At 42.0% G+C, this 20,600-nt stretch overlaps 1 pseudogene; it reads left to right on the top strand.

The window, feature by feature from the left end:
• Positions 1–20,600, top strand: part of LOC147087292 (Fc receptor-like protein 5) — a 76,400-nt pseudogene that overhangs the window by 47,952 nt on the left and 7,848 nt on the right.

Raw genomic sequence — 20,600 nt, 5'->3', positions numbered from 1 at the left:
CATTTAGCCTCTCTGTATCCCTTTGCAGCTTCGTTTAGACCTCTGCACAACTTGCTTTCTCACCTATTGTTGCATCTTCCGCAAACTTGGCTAAATGACACACGGTCCCTTCGTTCAAGTCATTAATGTAGATTGTAAGTAGTTGAGGCCCCAGAATCGAGTTTTGTGGCACCCCACTCGTTACCGTTTGCCAACTGGAAAATGACCCATTTATCCCGACTCTCTGCTTTTAGTTATTTAGACAATTATCTTCCATGCTAATTTATTACCCGCTACTCTGTGTGCTCTTATCATATGCTGTAACCTTTTATGTAGCACCTAATCGAATTCCTTCTGGAAATCCAAATACACCACATCCACTGGCTCACCCTTATCCACCCAACTCGGTACATCCTGAAAGAACTCCAGCAAATTTGGTAAACATGATTTCCCTTTCATATAAACATGCTGCCTCTGCTTGACTGCATTATGATTTTCCAAATGCTCTACCACTGCTTCCTTAATAAAGGACACCAGCATTTTCCCAGCGACAGAGGTAAGGCTAACTGGTTTATAGTTTCTTGCTTTCTGACTCCCCCCTTTCATAAATAGGTGTGTTATATTTGATGTTTTCCAATCCGCTGCGACCTCTCCAGAGTACAGTGCATTTTGGTAGATTGCAACCAATACATCCACTATCACTGCAGCCACTTATTTAAAGACACCGGAATGCAGCCAATTTGGTCCAGGGGACTTTTCGTCGTTTAGTCCATTATTGTACCAAATACATTTTCCTTAGTGATAGTAATAGTCTTTAGTTCCCCCCTCCCTGTTGTCCCTTGATTATACATTAGTGGGTTAATGTTAATGTTTTCTACCGTGAAAACACATTCTAAATATTTGTTCAGAGTCTCTGCCATTTCCCCGTTCCCCATTATTAATTCCCTATTCTCATCCTCTAAGGGAGCAATATTTACTTTAGCTACTATTTTCCTGATTATGTAGCTGTAGAGGCTCTTACAATCTGACTTAATATTTCTTCCTGGCTTACTCTGGTAATTCATATTCTCTCACTTTATTATTTTTTGAATAATCCAATGCTGGTTTAAAGATAATCGGAATCCTCTTGCCTCCCACCAATCTTGTTTGCATTTGTTTTCAATTTGATACCATCCTTTACTTCCTTAGATAGCCACGAATAGTGCTGCTTTCTCTTAAAGTATTTCTTTCTCACTGGAGAATATTTTTGTTGTGAGTTGTAAAATATTTCCTTAAATATCTGCCACAACATTTCAACTGCCTTTCCTTTTAATTTGTTTTTTTCCAATCCACTATAGCCAGCTATGCCCTCATGCCATTGACATCACCTTTGTTTAAGAGCAGGACACTGGTTTGAGATACAACTTTCTCACCCTCCAACTGAATTTGAAACTCAATCATGTTATGATCACTCTTTCCTAGAGGATCCTTTTGTATGAGGTCATTAATTAATGCTATCATATTACACAGTACCAGATACTAGGTAGCCTGCTTGGTTCCATTACTGAAGTCCTAGGGGGAGTGTTTGCTAGTGCTGTTGGGGAGGGTTTAACTAAAATGGCAGGGGTTGGGAGCCTGTGCAGGGAGACAGAGGAAAGGGAAGCAATGATAGAAGCAAAAGACAGAAAGGAGAAAAGCAAAAGTGCAAGGCAGAGAAATCAAGGCTATAATTCAAACCGGGCCATAGTAAATAAGAATTCTAAAAGTACGAAGAGTGATGAAAAATCAAGCCTGAAGGCTTTGTCTCTTAATGTGAGGAGCTTTCATAATAAGGTGGATGAATTAGCTGTGCAAATAGAAGTAAAGGAATAAGATATAATTGGGATTACGGAGACATGGCTCCAGTGTGACGATGACTGGGAATTCGACATCCAGAGGTATTCAATATTCAGGAAGGACAGGAAAAAATGAAAATGAGGTGGGGTAGCAGTGCTGGTTAAAGATCAGACTAACACAATAGTAAGGAAGTTTATTAGCTCTGATGATGTTGAATCTGTAGGTGCAGAGCTGAGAAATGCCAAGGGCAGGAAACGATAGTGGGAGTTGACTACAAACCCCCAAAGAGTAATGCGGAGGTTGGCGATGGAATTACACCGGGAATTAGAGATGCGTTCAATAAGGGCACAGCAGTTATTATGGGTGACTTTATTCTAAATGTAGATTGGGCTAACCAAATTAGTAACAATACCGTGGAGGAGGAACTCCTAGAGTTTATACGGGATGGTTTCCTGGAACAATATTCGAGGAACCAACTAGAGATCAGATCATCTCAGACTGGGTATTATTTAATGAGAAAGGATTAATTAGTAATCTTGTTGTGTGACGCCCCTTGTGGAGGAGCGATCATAATATGATAAAATTCTTCGGTAAAATGGAGAGTGAAGTAGTTGACTCAGAGACAAGGGTACTGAATTAAAAAACAGGAAACTACGATGGTATGAGGCAAGAGTTTGCTAGGATGGATTGGGGAATGTTACTTAAAGGGTTGACGGTGAATAGGCAATGGCAAATATTTAAAGATCGCATGTATGAACTATAGAATTTTTTCAGCCCTGCTTGCATAAAAATAAAACAAAATGTGACTCAACCGTAGCTAACAAGGGAAATTAGGGATTGCATAAGATCCAAGGAGAGGACATACAATTTGGCCAGAAAAAGCAGCAACCCTGAGGATTCGGAGCCCTTAATATTCAGCAAAGGAAGAGAAAGGGATTAATTAAGAATAGGAAAATAGTTCATAAGTGTAAGCTTGTAGAGAACATAAAAACAGACTGTAAAAGCTTCTATAGATTAGTTAAGAGAAAGAGATTGGTGAAGTCAAGCGTCGGGTAACATAGATCTAATGAGAGGGAGGAATTGAATGAAATCAGTATTTGTTGGGAAATGGTGTCAGGGAAATTGATGGGATTGAAGGCCGATAAATCCCCAGGGCCTGATAATCTACATCCAAGAGTACCGAAGGAAGTGGCCCTAGAAATAGTAGATACATTGCTGGTCATCTTCCAAAATTCTAAATATTCTGGAACAGTTCCCATGGATTGGAGGATAGCTAATGTAACCCCAAAATTTAAAAAGAGCGGTAGAGAGTAAACGGGGAATTAAGAAACGGTAAGCCTGACAACAGTAGTGAGGAAAATTCTAGAGTCCATTATAAAAGTTGTAATAGCAGAGTACTTGGAAAACAATGACAGGATCAGAAAGTCAACATGGATTTACAAAAGGTAAATCATGTTCAGTAACCTACTGTAATTTTTTGAGGATGTAACTCGTAAAATAGATAAGGTATAACCAGTGGATGTGGTGTATTTGGACTTTCAGAAGGCTTTCAATAAGGTCCCACGTAAGAGATTAGTGTGTAAAGTTAATGCACATTGGATTGGGGTAAGGTACTGTCTTGGGTAGTGAAGTGGTTGGCAGACAGGAAGCAAAGAGTTGGCATAAATGTGTCTTTTTCCGAGTGGCAGGCAGTGACTAGTGGGGTACAGCAGGGATCGGTGCTAGGACCCCAGCTATTGACAATATATATAAATGACCCAGAGGAGGGAACTAGATATAATATCTCTAAGTTTGCAGATGACACAAAGCTGGGTGGGCGTGTGTGCTGTGAGGAGGATGTAGAACAACATCAGTACGATTTGTATAGGATGGGTGATTGGGCAGATGCATGGCAAATGCAGCATAATGTGAATACATGCGAGATTATCTACGTCCCTGGCAAAAACAGGAAGGCAGATTATTACCTGAAAGGCAATAGATTGGGAAAAGGGGAAGTGCAAAGAGACCTGGGTGTCCATGTGCACCAGTCGCTGAAGGTAAGCATGCAGGTGCAGCAGGCTTTTAAGAAGGCAAATGGTATGTTGGACTTCTTAGCGAGAGGATTCGAGTACAGGAACAACGATGTCTTGCTGCAGTTGTACATTCCTTGATGAGACCACACCTTGAGTGTTGTGTGCAGTTTTGGTCGCCTTATCTGAGGAAGGATGTTCTTGCCATGTAGATAGTGCAGCGAAGATTCATCAGACTGATACCTGGGATTGCAGGAATGACGTATGAGGAGAGATTCGGTCGATTTGGCTTACATTCGCTAGAGTTTAGAAGAATGAGTGGGGATCTCATTGAAACTTGTACTATTCTAACAGGACTAGACAGACTAGATGCAGGAAGGATGTTCCCCATGGCGGGGAGTTCAGAAGCAGGGTTCACAGTCTAAGGATAAGGGGTAAACCATTTAGGACTGAGATGAAGAGGAATTTCTTCACCCAGAGAGTGGTGAAACTGGAATTCTCTGCCACATAGGGCAGCTGAGGCCAAAATCATTAAATATATTCAAGTAGTAGTTAGATATATTTCTTGAGGCTAAAGGGATCAAGTGATATGGGGAGAAAGCAGGACAGGTACTGCATTTGGATGATCAGCCATGATCTCATTAAATGGCGGAGTAGGCTGGAGGGTCCGAATGACCTGCACCTGCCCCCTCTTCTATGTTTCTATGTTTCTATACTGTTCTAGGAAACCATCCCAGATACACACTATGAACTCCTCCTCAAGGCTACCTTGGCGAATTTGATTTGTCCAATCAATAGACTACCGAATAAGGTCAGAGTATGCGGAGTCACGAGATAAGTAGCAGAGTAGGTTGCTAGCTGGCTTCAAGACAGAAAGCAGAGAGTGGGAGTAAAGCTTTTCTATTCACAGTGGCAGAAGGTGCGTTTTGGTGTTCCACAACGATCAGTGCTGAGATCACTGCTGTTCACAATTTACATTAACGATTTAAACTATTCAATCAAAACACAATTTCTGAATTTGCAGATGATAACAAATTGGGGCAATAGTCAATAATCTGGAGGAGTGCAATCCATTATAGGGGGATGTTAATAAACTCGAAGAATGAGCAAATAATTGGCAAATTAAGTTCAACATAGATACATACGAGGTAATACCTTTAGGCAGGAAGAATAGGGAGGTCACTTATCACTTGGTAGGTTCGAATCTAGGTGGGGTAGAGGAACAACATTTCCACTGATTTCAAATACATACATTCACTTAAATTTGCGAAATAGGTTAGCAAGGCCACTTAGAAACAAATCAAGCACTAGGGTTTATTCTAGAAGGACACAACAGAAAAGTAGCGAAGTTATGCTGAGCCTGCATTGAACCTTTGTTGGACTGCATTTAGAGTACTGCTTGCAGTTCTGGTCGCCATATGTTAAAAAGGATTTAGATTCAAGGGAGAAAGGGCAGATGAGATTTACAAGAATGATACAAAAATGTGATGGTATACATATAGGAAAAGATAAAATTGCTGGGTCTCATTCCTCTTGAAAAAGGAAGGATGAGGAGTGAGCTTATAATATTATGAAAGGTTTTAATAGATTGGATAAGGAGAGAATGTTTCCACTTGTGGGGAGGAGCATAACTGGAGGCCATCACTAGAAGAGTGACACCAAGAAATCCAATAGATAATTGAGAAGAAACTTATTTTCCCAAACAGTTGTGAGAATTTGGAACTCGCTTCCAAAGTGAGTGGTTGAACCGAATAGTATAGATGCATTTCAGGGAGGCAGGACATGAGGATGAGGGAGAAGGGAACAGAGTGTTACGCTGACAGATTTAGATTTAGACAGGAGGAGGCTCGAGTGTAGCATAAACGCCGGTATGGACTGATTGGACCGAATGGCCTGTTTCTGTGCCGTATATCTGATGAAATCCTATGTAATCCTATCGAGTCATCATCTTCCAAAAGTCTCTCGATTGAAGAATTGAACGATTGGATTGGAAAATAGCAAGACGCAGAGCATTATTTAAGAGGGAACGAGAGATCAACCACGAAATTATGGGCTCATTAGACTGCTCTCAGTTGTGGGGAATGTACAACAATCTATTATTAGGACAGAGTGACAGAGCATTCGGAAATAAATGAGCTGATCAGAGAGATCCAGCATGAATTTGTAAAGGTTAAGTCACCTCTGTCGAAGCTAGTTCATCGTTTTGAGGAGATACCTAAAGTGGTAGGTAAAGGACTGTCTATGGATGTTATTCAAATGGAATCTCAGAAGGCATTCGACTAGCTTGTGCATGGAATTGGAGGAAACTTATAGACTTCAAGGACAGGAAATTTACTATATTGCTGGAGACAGATAGTAGGAATAATGGCTCTGTAATGACACTGCAGGATGTGATTAGTGGTGTCCACCTGGGATCTGAACTGAATCTCAGATTTTCAGTAAATTTAACAATGACTTGAAAGAAGGAATAGGGAGTCGTATATTTAAGTGTGCTGGTGAAATTAATTTAACTGACGCAGTAAATAATGCACTCTTGAGCAGAAAGTTGTAAAGGGACATTGATGGATTGGGTGAGTGGGAAAAATGTAGCAGATGGAATGTAAAGTAAAAAAGTGTGAGAACTTCCATTTTGGACGTAAAACAAGATTCCTGTTTTTCCTATTTGGTGAAAAACTGGGGAAAATGGAGGATCAGATAGATTTAGGAATCAAAGTACAGAAATTAGTAAAATCTAGTGGAAAGGTAGGAACATCATTACAAAGACTATTGGAATGTTAGCCTTTATCTCAAGATGTGGAGATGCCGGAGTTGGACTGGGGTGGACAAATGTAAGAAGTCACACATCAACAGGTTATAGTCCAACAGTTTTATTTGAAATCACAAGCTTTCGGAGCGCTGCTCCTTCGTCAGGTGAAGTAGAGAAATGCATAAAGACACAGCTTATATCTCAATATATAGTTTTATCTCAAGATAGAGTTTTATCTCAAGATAGCTGGAATTCGAAGTGGAGGAAGAAAGTTGTCGCTGTACAGAGCACTTGATTACGGAGACATGGTTGCAGCGTGACCAAGACTGGGTGCTGAATATCCAGGGGTATTTGATATTCAGGAAGGAAAGTCAAGAAGGAAAAGGAGGTGGGGTGGCACTGTTAGTAAAGGATGACATCAGAGCAATAGTGAGCAAGGATATTTGCTCAGAAAATCAAGATGTAGAATCAGTTTGGGTGGAGCTAAGAAGCACCAAGGGGCAGACAACATTGGTGGGAGTTGTCTGTAGGCCTCCAAACAATAGTGGATCTGTAGGGGATGGCATCAAACCGAAAAATAGAGATGAGTGCAACAAGGGTTGTACAGTAATCATGGGTGGTTTTAATCTACAAATAGGCTGGCCAAACCAAATTAGCATTATTAGAGTGGAGGATGAATTACTGGAGCGTGCACAAGATTGTGATTTAGGCCAGTACGTTAAGGAGCCAACCAGGGAACATGCTATCCTAGGTTGGGTATTGTGCAATGAGAAGGGGTTAATTAATAATTTAGTTGTTATGGATACTTTTGGAAGAGTTACCATAATATGATGCAATTCTTCATTACGATGGAAAGTGAACAATTCCAATCAACCAAATTTTTAACATTACTGTGGAGTAGGAATTCCTGGAGTGTTTACAAGATGGTTTCCTGGACCAATATGTCGAGGAACCAAACAGAGATCAGGCCATCTTAGAATGGGTATTTTGTAACGAGAAAGGATTAATTAGCAATCTTGTTGTACGAGGCCCCTTGAGTCAGACGATCATAATATGATCGAATTCATCATTCAGATGGAGAATGACGTTGTCGACTCACAGGCTTGGTACCTAAATTTAAATAAAGGAAACTACGACAGTCTGAGGCGCAAGTTGGGTAGGTTTGCTTGGGGAATGTCACTCAAAGGGTTGATGGTGGATATGCAATGGCAAACATTCAAAGACCGCATGGATCAACTACAGTATTTGTTCATCCCAGTTTGGCATAAATATAAAACGAAAAATGTGACTCAACCGTGGCTACCAAGGGAAATTAGGGATAGCATAAGATCCAAGGAGAGGACATATAAATTGGCCAGAAAAAGCAGTAAACGTGAGGATTGAGAACAGTTTAGGATTCAACAAAGCAGCACAAAGGGATTAATTAAGAAAGGGAATATAGAAATAAGAGTAAGCTTGCAGGGAACATAAAAACCGACTGTGAAAGCTGTTATAGATATGCGAAGAGAAAAACATAGGTGAAGTCAATCGTAGGTCCCTTGCAGTCAGAATCAGGGGAATTTATAATGGGGAACAAAGAAATGGCCGACCAATTAAATACATATTTTGGTTCTGTCTTCACAAAGGAGGACACAAATTACCTCCCAGAGATGTCGGGGAACATAGGGTCTGATGAAAGGGAGGAACTGGAAGAAATCAGCATTTGTACGGAAATGGTGTTAGGGAAATTGATGGGATTGAAGGCGGATAAATCCCCAGGGCCTGATAATCTACATCCTAGTGTACTTAAGGAAGTGGCCCTGGAAAAAGTAGATGCATTGCTGATCATCTTCCAAAATTCGATGGAATCTGGAACAGTAACCATGGTTTCGAGTGTAGCTAATATTACCCCACTATTGAAAAAAGGTGGTAGAGAGAAAATGTGGAATTACAGACGGGTAAGCCTGACATCGGTAATGGGGAAAATGCTAGAGTCCATTATAAATGATGTAATAGCAGAGCACTTGGAAAACAGTGACAGGATCGGACAAAATCAACATGGATTTACAAAATGTAAATCGTGCTTGACTAACCTACTGGAATTTTTTGAGGATGTAACTGGTAAAATAGATAAGGGAGAACCAGTGGTATTGTTGTATTTGGACTTTCAGAAGGCTTTCGATAAGGTCCCGCTTAAGAGACTAGCGTGTTAATTTAAGCAACATGGGATTGTGGGCAAGGTATTGAATTGGATAGAGAACTGATTGGCAGAGAGAAAGCAAAGAGTTGGAATAAGCGGGTCTTTTTCCAAGTGGCAGGCAGTGACTAGTGAGGTACCGCAGGGATCGGTCCTTGGACCCCAGCTATTCACAATATATAATAATGATCTAGACAAGGCAACTAGATGTCATATCTCCAAATTTGCAGATGACACAAAGCTGGGTGGTCGTGTGTGCTGTGAGGAGGATGCTGAGAAACACCAGGATGATTTGGACAGGTTGGCTCATTGGGCAAAAGCATAGCAGATGCAATATAATGTGGATATATTTGAGGTTATCCATTTTGGTGGCAAAAACAGGAAGGCAGATTATTATCTGAATGGCAATAGATTGGGAGAAGGGGAAGTGCAACCAGACCTGGGTGCCCTTGTGCACCAGTCGCTGACGGTAAGCCTGCAGATGCAGCAGGCATTTAAGAAGGCAAATGGTATGTTGGCCTTCTAAGAGAGAGGGTTTGTGTTCAGGAAGAGTGATGTCTTGCTGCAGTTATACAGGGCCTTGCTAAGGCCACATCTTTAGTAGTGTGTGCAGTTTGGTCGCCTTATCTGAGGAAGGATGTTCTTGCCATGGAAGGAGTTCAGCGAAGATTCACCAGGCTGATACTTGGGATGGCAGGAATGACGGATGAGGAAAGATTGGGTCGATTGTGCTTGTACTCGCTGCAGTTTAGAAGAATGAAAGGGTATCTAATTGAAAGTTATAAAATTCTGCCAGGTCTGGACAGACTAGATGCAGGGAGGATGTTCCCGAGGGTCTGGGAGTCCATAACCAGGGGTCACAGTCTAAGGATAAGGGGTAGGCCATTTACGACAGAAATTAGGAGGAATTTCTTCACCCAGAGAGTGGTGAACCTGTGGAATTCTCTATCACAGAAGGCAGTAGAGGACAATACATTATATATATTCAAGAAGGAGTTGGATATATTTCTTAAGGCTAAAGGGATCAAGGGGTATGGGGAGAAAGCAGGGGCCGGGTTCTGAATTTGGATGATCAGCCATGATCGCATTGGATGGCAGAGCAGGCTCGAGGGGCCGAATGGCCTACTCCTGCTCCTATCTACTATGTTTCTATGTTTCTAATCCGAAAGTAGGGTCCTTAATCTAAACAAAGGAAAGTACGAAATATGAGGAGGGAGTTGGATATAATAGATTTGGGAGCTTAATTTAATTGCATGACAGTGGATTGCAATGATTAACGTTTAAGGAACGAAAGCAAGAATTGGAAAAGTTATAAATTCCGTTCTGGTGCAAAAACCGAAAAGAAAAAGCGGCCCAACAATGGATAAGCAAATAAATTTAGGATAGAATTAGCTCCAAAGAGAATCCATATAGAGTTGCCAGAAGTAGCAAGCCTGAGGATTGGGAGCAGCTTGGAGTTCAGTAGAAAAGGACCAAGAGTTTGATAAAGAGGGGAAAATAGAGTATGAGAGTAAACTTGGAAGGAACATAAAAGCGGATTGCAAAAGCTTCCACAAGTATCTAAAAAGAAAACGGTTAGTGTAGAAAAATGTAGGTCCCTTACAGCCAGAAACGGGCGAGTTTATAATGGGGAACAAAGAAATGGCTGAGCAATCAAACAATACTTCTTTCTGTCTTCACGTAAGAGCACATTAATAACATCCCAGAAATTGTAGGGTACCTGAGGTCTAGGCAGAACGAGGAATTAAATAATTTAGTATTAGTAAAAAAATAGTGCTGGAGAAATTAAAGGGACTGAAAGCCGATAAATCCCTAGCATCTGATAATCTGCATCCCAGAGCACCATAATAGGTAGCCATGGAAATTGTGGATGCATCGGTTGTCATCTTCCATAATTCTATAGATTATAGAACAATTTCTGCAGATTGGAGGGTGGCAAATGTAACCCCACTATTTAAAAATAGAGGGAGAGAGAAAACCGGTAACAACAGACCGGTTAGCCTAACATCAGCAGTAGGTAAAATACTGGAGTCTATTATAAAGGGTGTGGTAATCGGACACTTAGAAAATATGAACGGGATTAGAAAATGTCAACATGGATTTATGAAAGGGAAATTGTGTTTGACAAACCTACTGGAGTTTTTTAAGGATGTAATTGGTAGAATAGATAAGGGAAACCTAGTGGATGTGTCGCATTTGGCTTTTCTGGTGGCCTTGATAAAGTCTCATATAACAGTTTTGTGTGCAAAGGTAAGTATATGTGATTGGGGGTAATATACTGGCATGGATTGTTAATTGGTTATAGGCAGGAAACAGAGAGTAGGAATAAATGGGTCTTTTTCGGGGTGGCAGGCAGAGACTATTGGGGTACCGCAGAGATCAGTGCTGCGGCCCCAACAATTCACAAAATATACCAATGATTTGGATGAGGGACAAAATGTATTATTGTGAAGTTTTCTGATGACACAAAGCCAGGTTGGACTGTGATTTGTCAGGAGAATGCAAAGAGGCTTCAAGGCGATTTAGAAAAGTTGAGTGAGTGGGCAAATATATGGCAGATGCAGTATAACGTGGATAAATGTGAAGTTATCCACTTAGGTATGAAAAACAGAACGGCAGAGTACTACTTTAAAGGTAATAGATTGGAAAATGTTGATGTACAAAGGGACCTGGATGTCCTTGTACACCAGTCGCTGAAAGTAAACATGCAGGTCCAGCAACGGCTAGGAAGGAAAATGGCATGTTGGCCTTCATTGCAAGAGGTTTGAGCACAGGATCAAGGATGTCTTACTACAGTTATACAGGGCCGTGGTGCGACCTCACCTTGAGTACTGTGTGCAGTTTTTGTCTCCTTACCTAAGAAAGGATTTATTTGCCCTAGCGGGAGTGCAGCGAAGGTTCACCAGACAGGTTCCTGTGATGGTAGAACTGCCGTATGAGGAGAGATTGGGTCGACTAGGCCTGTAGTCGCTAGAGTTTAGAAGAATGAGAGGGAATCTCACTGAAACATATAAAATTCTGACAGGGTTTGACTGGGTGCAGGGAGGATGTTTCCCCTGACTGTGGGGACTTGAACGAGGGGTCGCAGTCTGAGTATACGGGGTAGGACATTTACAACTGAGATGAGGAAAAACGTCTTCATCAGAGGGTGTTGAACCTCTGGAAATCTCCACCAGAGAAGGCTGTGGAGGCCATAGCACAGAATATATATAAGAAGGAGAGAGATAGATTTCGAGACACAAAAGGCACCAAGGGATATGACGAGAGAGTGGGAATATGGTATTGAGATAGAGGAACAGCCATGATCATATTGAATGGTGGAGCAGGCTCGATGGAACGAATGGCCTACTCCTGCTTATATTCTCTATGATAGACCCCGTCTGGTGGAACTGCATTCAGTTCTGGGCAGTGGGCCATATGAATGATATGAAGGCCCAAAAATTGCGGTCAGTCTCGATGGAGCTGCAGAGAACTGAGACTTGCTCTTCGGCACTGCTTAGTTGTGGGCAGCATATGACATCACTAAGGCCAGGAGTGCAGCCTACAGCCAATGAGTAAGTGAAGACACGCCCACAAAAGCAGTGAAAACTAAGCCACGCCCACATTAACCTCTTTCAGTCTCTTCCATTTTAATTACATTTTAAAAAACTTTCCAAACTTCTAAGAACTTCTAAAAATATTTAACTAACTGGTGCTTGTACCTTTTTATATATCCGCCGTTTGTTTTATTTGTTTTCATCAAAACCACAATCTATTGGTCCCTCGCTATACAACCTCTTGTTTTGACACCCAGAAAAAGTCTAACAATGTTTTATATCTCCGACAGGTAATGCTGTTGAACTTCAGAAATACATTCCCAGCCATATTTTCAATGTTAATTTCCAGTATCAAAATATATTTTTCAGACATCATTTAGACTGTTAATAAATAAATCTGCTCTCCACGTTATAGAGGGATTATGTTGTTTGTTATAGAAACATAGAAGATAGGAGCAGGCCATTCGGCCCTGCTCCGCCATTCAACGAGATCATGGCTGATCATCCAAACCCTCGCACCCGGTCCCTACAGCGACAGCCATCCCACACAAGCTCGATCCCTGTAACCCCGCGTATTTAATCCCCCTAACACTAAGGGCCACTTTTTTATCATGGCCAATCAACCTCACCCGCACATCTTTGGAATGTGGGAGGAAACCAGAGCACCCGGAGTAAAACCCACACAAACACAGGGAGAAAGTGCAAACTCCACACAGGCAGTCACCCAAGGCCGGATTTGAACCTGGGTCCCTGGCATTGTGATGCAACAGTGCTAACCACTATGCCACCGTGCTTCCTTTATGTTGAAAGTACAGAATTGTTCACTGAAATCTGCTAGAAGTTAGAAGGAGTAAGGATACCGATCAGCAATGATCGAATTGAATGGCAGAAACAGGCTCGAGGGACTGAATGGCCTAGTTCGATTCCTATGTTCCTGTATGCTAATTATGGTGTGGTTTGCTGAAGTGCTCACAGTATTCCAGGTGTAATATATATCTTGCTTAGGTCGAAATTGGTTGACCAAACAGCCCCCGACACTGAACTAAATTGCCCAGAGTTTTGCCCACTCATTAAGGTAGCAATGTCCCATTACAACGGTCTGCTGCTATCGCCAGAATATACAACTTAGTGCCATCAGTGGAGTTGGATATCTGGAACTTTATTCGTTCCTGTAACTCATAGATCAATGCAGTTAAAACACGAGGCCGCATTACAGAATCCTGGGGACACCACTTGTCACTTTTTGCCAGTTAGATTACAGACACATTATCGCTGCTCTATGATTCGTAACTGCTAATCAATTCAGTACCAATGTCACTAATTTGTCTTCAATTCCATGCGCTTTACCGGACAAATGCTCGACTTAATATTACGATAACTTATTTTGATCTAACCTGTGTATAATTTTGTTAACAACTCAAGTCCCTTTTTATCCAGCTTCCCTGGCATTCCACTCTCCTTAATTTGCATGAATGATTTATTGGTGAACAATCCACAGCGGCATTCTGTGCCTCTCCTGGCATTCTATGAAAGGTCCATCGAGATTTCTGTCAATCTTTTCATACGAGCAGCAACGCCCACTCCCGCTCCTGCTCTGTTGCTGATCACGACACACATCACTCTTGCTGAAGCCTAATCACACAATCTATTTATCCATCCCAGTCAAGTAATTCACCACTAACCCCTTGGGTTGTTCAATGTGTCAACCAGCACCGCTACCAATTTCCATCTGGATTAATTGTTCACTATTATTATAATATGTACAAAGTGTGAAGTGGAAGGATATACGTGGATCAACATATGTAAGTGAAATCAGGATAACACTTACTACGTAGAAACTAATTTCCGAAATGGGGTTGAAGAGCAGAGGAATCTGGGGGAACAGGGCACAAATCACTAAAATTTGAGAGACAATTTAATTAACATAACAAAACAAAGAACGCCCTGGGATTCATTTCTTAAGGCAGACCACATTGGAGCACTCTCAACAGTTCTGGTCTTAATATTATAAACTGGATATAGAGGCACTGGAGAAGGTGAAATGTATATTTTCCACGATGATACCAGACCTGAAATAATGTAACTATCAGAAGAGATTGAAAAGGCTCGGGCACTTTTCTCTAGGTATATAAAGACGAAGGGGTGATGTGAAAAAGCTCTTTAGGATTATGAACGGGTTTGATAGGGCAGTTGTAGTGAACATTTTTCCACTTCCGTGGGAGACCAGATCTAAGGTCCATCAACATAAGATCGTCATTGATGAATCTAATAGGGAATCCAGGAAAAACCTCTTTATCCAGAGAGTAGTTAGAATATGGAACTCGCTAGTTGAGGAGAAGGATATGTTGATGGGGTCAGAAGGAGAGGGTGGGAGGAGGGTCGTGTAGAGCATAACAGCAGACATGGAATTAATGGGTCGAATGACCTGTTTCTGTGCTGCCGTATAATGTAATGCAAACAAACAAGGCAGTTGCAATCCATGTGGGTGATTGCTGAATTGCTTTGATCTATTGACTTTGCCTGAGACTTGACTCACAATGGCAACATCATGAACCTCGCTGAAGCCTCCCGACGTGCTTCCGCATTCTAGCACCTGTGGTAGCACTGTGGCCCTAATCACCAAATCTCAACGCAGACTCTACTCTTGCTCATCTGTTACCTACACTTACATTCACCCCCTCAACATGATCCACGCTCCTGGTCTCTCCACAGACATAGTTGCCTTAAAAACTCCAGTCCCATCCGAGTCTCTTACTAAGATATGCTTTCTCCCTTTCATCCCAGGACCTGTTCATTGAGCGACTCCTTGTCCTCAGTGTTTTCAGTTCCCATGTCAGTTTCTCTCCCCACCCCGTGTGTTCGGAGCTCGGCTGTGTTCCTAAACCTCTCCCTCCTCTAATACCCAAACCCACCATCACCTCCCCTAGAAATTTTCATCTCAGTACACTCCTCTATTCCTAAGGTCATCCACTCAGCTGCCTCTGATCCTTCAACTCCTTCCCTTGCCCTGCAAAAGAAACCATCCCCTTATCCCGCTCACCCTGCCCTGAACTTGAATTGCATTTTATTTCCTATTATCTCCCATCTCCCCATATGCCCTATCTGAACTCGTTCTGAGCACGAACACCACCTCCTACTCCCTTGACACAAGAGAGCACAAGTACCTCCCTGCTCTGCAGAAAGTGCCAGGGAATATTCACCTTTGAGGAAGGTAAGGTCTTCGGGTTAAAGTTTCACCCAAGGTTTGGTATCTCCACAGTGCATCACTCCCTCAGTACTGCAGTGGGCGTGTCGGCCCAGATTATGAGCTCCAGTGTTTGGAATGGGGCTCGAACCCACAATCATCTGACTCAGAGACGAGAGAGTGATAAACTACACCAATGATATCACTTGATCAACCGAGTGGGGTGTATGTAGTAGGAGAGGCGATCACCATTACCTGCAATGTGACCGGAGATTATCGAGGCAAATCGTTCTACTTATACAAAGATAATCAATACCTGCAATCTGATCAAATGGTCAGAAAGGACAATATTTTAACAATCCCGGTTAACAGTACTGACCAAGGAGGGCGGTACCAGTGCAAATATGGGACCTTCGTCAATAGAAGGTGGTTAGAACTCAGCGCAGTGAGTCTGTGATGGTCACTGTAGCAGGTGAGTGACAGGGAGCAGAGGATTTTAGTATTTTTCCAGCACTCTTGGTATGTTTATAAAATCATGCTTCTATCACTGTAACTGAATTAATGGTTTAATATTTGGAGAGAGGAATAAAACAGAATTGGTTTTAAGAACATAAGGATATAAGACACAGGAGCAGGAAAGGCCATTTGGCTCTTCAAGCTTGCTCTGCCATTCAGTAGGATCATTCGCAATCTTCTACAGCATCTCCACTGTCCTGCACTATCCACATATCCCTTGATTCCCTTAATATTCAAAAATCTATCTACCTCTGTCTTGAATATACTCAACGACTGAGCCTTCACAGCCCTATGGGGTACTGAATTCCAAAGATTTATCATCCAGTCAGTGTAAAAATTTCTCCTCATCTCATTCCTAAATGGCCGAAACCTTAACCTGAGACTGTGGACCTTGGATCTAGACTCACACTTCTCCACATTCTGTTCCATTTGCCCTGTCCCTGCCCACTCACTTTGCCTGTCTATATCACCTGGAAGCCTTCTTGCATTCTCCTCACACCTTAAGTTGCACCAGCTCTGTATCATCAGCAAACTTGAATATATTACAATTGGTCCCCTAATCCAAACCATTGATGTAGATTGTGAAAAGCTGAGGCCCAAGCAAAGATCCTTACATAACCCCACTTGTTACAGCCTGCCAACCCGAAAATGAATCTTTTATTGCAACTCTCTGTTTTCTGTCCGTTAACCAATCTTCAATACATGCAAATATATTATCCCCAATCCCATGAGCCCTAATTCTGTTTAGTAACCTCGTGTTTGGCACCTTATCGAATGCCTTCTGAAAATTCAAATACACCACCTCCACTGATTCCCCCTTATCAATTCTGCCATTTACAACTTCAAAAAACTCCACCAGATTTGTCATACATGATTTCACTTTCATAAATCCGTGTTGACTCTGTCAATGCTATTTGTATTTTCTGAGTGACCTATTACCATTTCCTCAATAACAGATTCGAACTATTTCCCTACTACTGATGTCAGGCTAACTGGCCTGTAGTTCCTCGTTTCCTCTCTCCCTCCTTTCATACATAGTGGGGCTAGATTTTAATCTGATTCCTCAACTCTTGACAGGATTCATGTAACATGCCCTGCAATCACTCGCTGTGCACCTGCTCACCGCAAAGGGCATTACTGGAGATAGTGTGACATTCCTCACGGGAATTAGCGTAAAACAGGCGAAAGCGAAACAGCCGCCCGATTCACACCCGACAGATTTCTGATTCCATTGCAGGCAATTGAAATGGAAATCCGGCGATGTGTAAAACGTGCTGATGTTGAGCTATCGCCTGCTTTAGGCTACTGTACAAGACGAATTTATACTCCAATGCGTCTGAATGTTGTGCATTCAATCCCGACGAAAAACATGAGCTCACAGTCCATGGCGACACTTGGAGGGTAACTTTAACCACATCCTCCAGGTGGAAAAGAGGCGGATAGGGATCGACCTTCCATTTTACTCTCCGCCCAATTATACCCTCCATTGACTTAAATGGAATCTAATATCGTGCTAGTTTACCATTGTCCCTGTGACTGAGTACTGAGGGAATGCTGTTTGATGGAGCTGAGAGATTGGATATTTAGCGATGTGAAGACAACACATTCTGACAGGGGGCGGCCGGCTATCTCTTAAAATCACGCAAAATCTGACCCTGATTTCCAATTTTACTCACTAAATGTCTGGAACTACCACAGTGGAATGTTTAACGTCAAATGGCTTCTTCCTGCCAAAGTTTTAACTCCACTGAATGTATGGTCACCTCACGAGGCACCGCCAGTGTGGGTGGCCTTGTCAGATTACAGATTCTCAGTCAGATAACCGAAACAGCGGAATGAGATTTACAAAAACATCCTGATACGCAAAATATTTTAACTTAAGTACATTTAAGGTTTCATATCACTCAATGGATTTCGTCTGCACCTCGAAATCCCTCGACTTCCATCATAAAAAAGGACGATGGCAGTCGTAGCATCTGAACAGCATAATCTCCTAGTTCCACCTCCAAGTCACACACCATCCTGACTTGGAAATATATTTGGCGTTCCTTCATCGTCGCTCGCTCAAAATCTTGGAAGTCCATACCGAACAGCATTGTGGGAGCATAAATGGGTTAAAGAAGAAGACTGACCATCATCTTCTCAAGGGCTACTGGGTTCGGGCACTAAATGCCAGCCTTGCCAGCGAAGCCCACATCCTACAGCCGAGCAACTCTGCACTGCCTGATGTGAAATGTAAATCCACACAGTTTATGGGAGTTGTTCACTCTTTTTATTCAGGTTATGGCTCGACTAAGTTAGCATAAATGTGAATTTCAAAGGAAAATATCTTCTCCTGGTATCAAAGATGGTAATTTCAGCGATAAGCCCAGATTTTGGAACAAGATCCCCAACTGATTTATTTTCTTTTTGAAACCATCAGTTCCCTTTTTGTCGAATCTCAATTGCCGATACGAACATTTCAATTAAACACGTCACAATCGTTATTGAGTTACCAGCCTTTCATGGCACAAGAACATGCAGAAATCCATTTCTGTTGTTCTTTACATTCATTTACCACAGATGCAGTAACAATACGAAATATATCAACGTGGAAGAGTGTGACATGATATATTTGGTACGAAGAACGAGGAGAGACAATAAAAACTAAAAGCTACAACGCTAAAGTGTATGTGTAACCAGAGAAACCTGGAGGTATTTGTGCACACATTGTTGAAGGTGGCAGGGCAGGTTGACAAAACGCTTATACAAGCATACGGGATCCTGAACTTCTTAAATAGCAGCATAAAGTACAAAAGCAAGGATGTCATAATAAACATTTATAAAACACTTGTTCGGCTCAACTGGAGCATTGGGTCTAATTCTGGGCACCGCACTCTAGGAAGGGTTGGAAGGCCTTAGAGAAGGGCAGAGAAGATTTACGAGGACGATTCCAGGGAGGACGGACCTCAGTTACGTGGATAGAGTAGAGAAGCTGGGGTAGTTCTCCTTAGAGCAGAGAAGGTGGAGAGGAAGTTTGATTTGTACAATCAGACCTGCGTCCCCTGGTTACCTACCTTGCTGTCACTGGAAAAACGTTCTCCTTATTTAATCTATCTAAACGCTTCATGATTTTGATCACCTCTATTAAATCTCTACTCAACCTTCTCTGCTCTGACGAGTCAATCACAGCTTCTCCAGTCTCTCAATATAACTGAAATCCCTCTTCCCTGGAACCATTCTGGTAAATCTCCTCTACACCATCTGTAAGGCATTGACATCCTTCCTAAAGTGTAGTGCCCTATTCTGGGACACAGTATTCCTACATGGCGTCTAACCAGTGATTCCTACAGCTTTAGTATATCTTCTTTGACTTTGTAGTCTAAGCCTCTGTTTGATACAGCTTTTCTTTAAATGTAACCTCAGCCTATCCCGCCACATTCAAAGACTTGTGCATGTGCACCCCAGGTCCCTCTGTTCCTGCACCACGTTTGAAATTGTACAATTTCGTTTAAACATTCCCTCTTAATTCTTTCTACGAAATTGTGTCACTTCACACTTATCTGCATTAGATTTCATCTGCCATGTTTCTCTCAATTTCACCAGTCTCTCTATGTAATCCTGAAATAAAAACAGAACATGCTGTAAATACTCAGCAGGCCAGGCAGCCTCTGTAGAGAGAGAAACAGTGTTAACGTTTCACATCGATGATCTTTCCTCAGAACTGGAAAACCTAGAGTTATAAAACATTTTAAGCAAATGCAGAGGCAGTGAAATGGGGGAATGGAGGAAAGATCAAATGGGAAGGTCTGTGTTAGGTTGGAATGCAGGAAAGATTAAATTACAGTAGGTCTGATTGTACAATGCAAAAGGAGATGGTATGGGACCAGTAAAGAAACAAAAGCTGGGCCTAGAGGAAGTGTAAATAGGAATAGCAGAATCAGGTCCCCTTGATGTGTGTTGATATCATCCTCACTGCTCACTATATTTTCGACTGTCTTGTCTTCTCCAAACGTTTCAGTTATCCCCTGTGTACACAAGGCCAGCTCAATCATATTTTGGTTCTCAAGAATAAGTCTATATTGCATTTTGAATCGATGGTCACTACTTGTTCCTTTCGAATTACAGGTCTACCCAAACCAAATATATCAATGGATTCCAATGTTCTTGTGAAGGGTGGAGAAGTCACCTTTAACTGTACAAGTCCATGGGAGCTTCCTGGCATCACATTTTACTTATACAGACATGGAGAAACGAATCACTCGGATGTCCAGCATGCTGCTGCAGGGTGTAATTCTCTCACCTTCACCATCAGGAATATAGGTCATTCCGATGGAGGAAGTTACACCTGCCTGTACAAAGCGGATGTGAGCGGAAGGCGGCTAACATCGGCTCTGAGTGACCCTGTACATATAACTGTAGGAGGTGAGTGAGATTCACAGAGTCACTGTATTTATCGGACCCCAGCACAAGGGGTGCTTGCATCATAGTTAGTGTGCATCAGTTGTTCTGTTTAAGGATTAAAACTGGCATGTAAATGACATCAATATGTTAAAATTCTTATTGGATGTTGACTCATAGGCTGCCCACTTTACACCCCGTCATACAGGACTGAACAGGTGGGCGATGTGACATTGCCCACTTTTATGCCAGTGCTCGA

Source organism: Somniosus microcephalus, unplaced genomic scaffold (assembly GCF_052327205.1).
Source record: "Somniosus microcephalus isolate GS21.2 unplaced genomic scaffold, FLI_Smic_1.0 unresolved_chr6, whole genome shotgun sequence".
In the NCBI taxonomy this organism is placed as follows: domain Eukaryota; kingdom Metazoa; phylum Chordata; class Chondrichthyes; order Squaliformes; family Somniosidae; genus Somniosus; species Somniosus microcephalus.
The sequence above is the reverse complement of the archived record's forward strand: the minus strand, read 5'-3'. Positions and strand labels throughout refer to the sequence as shown.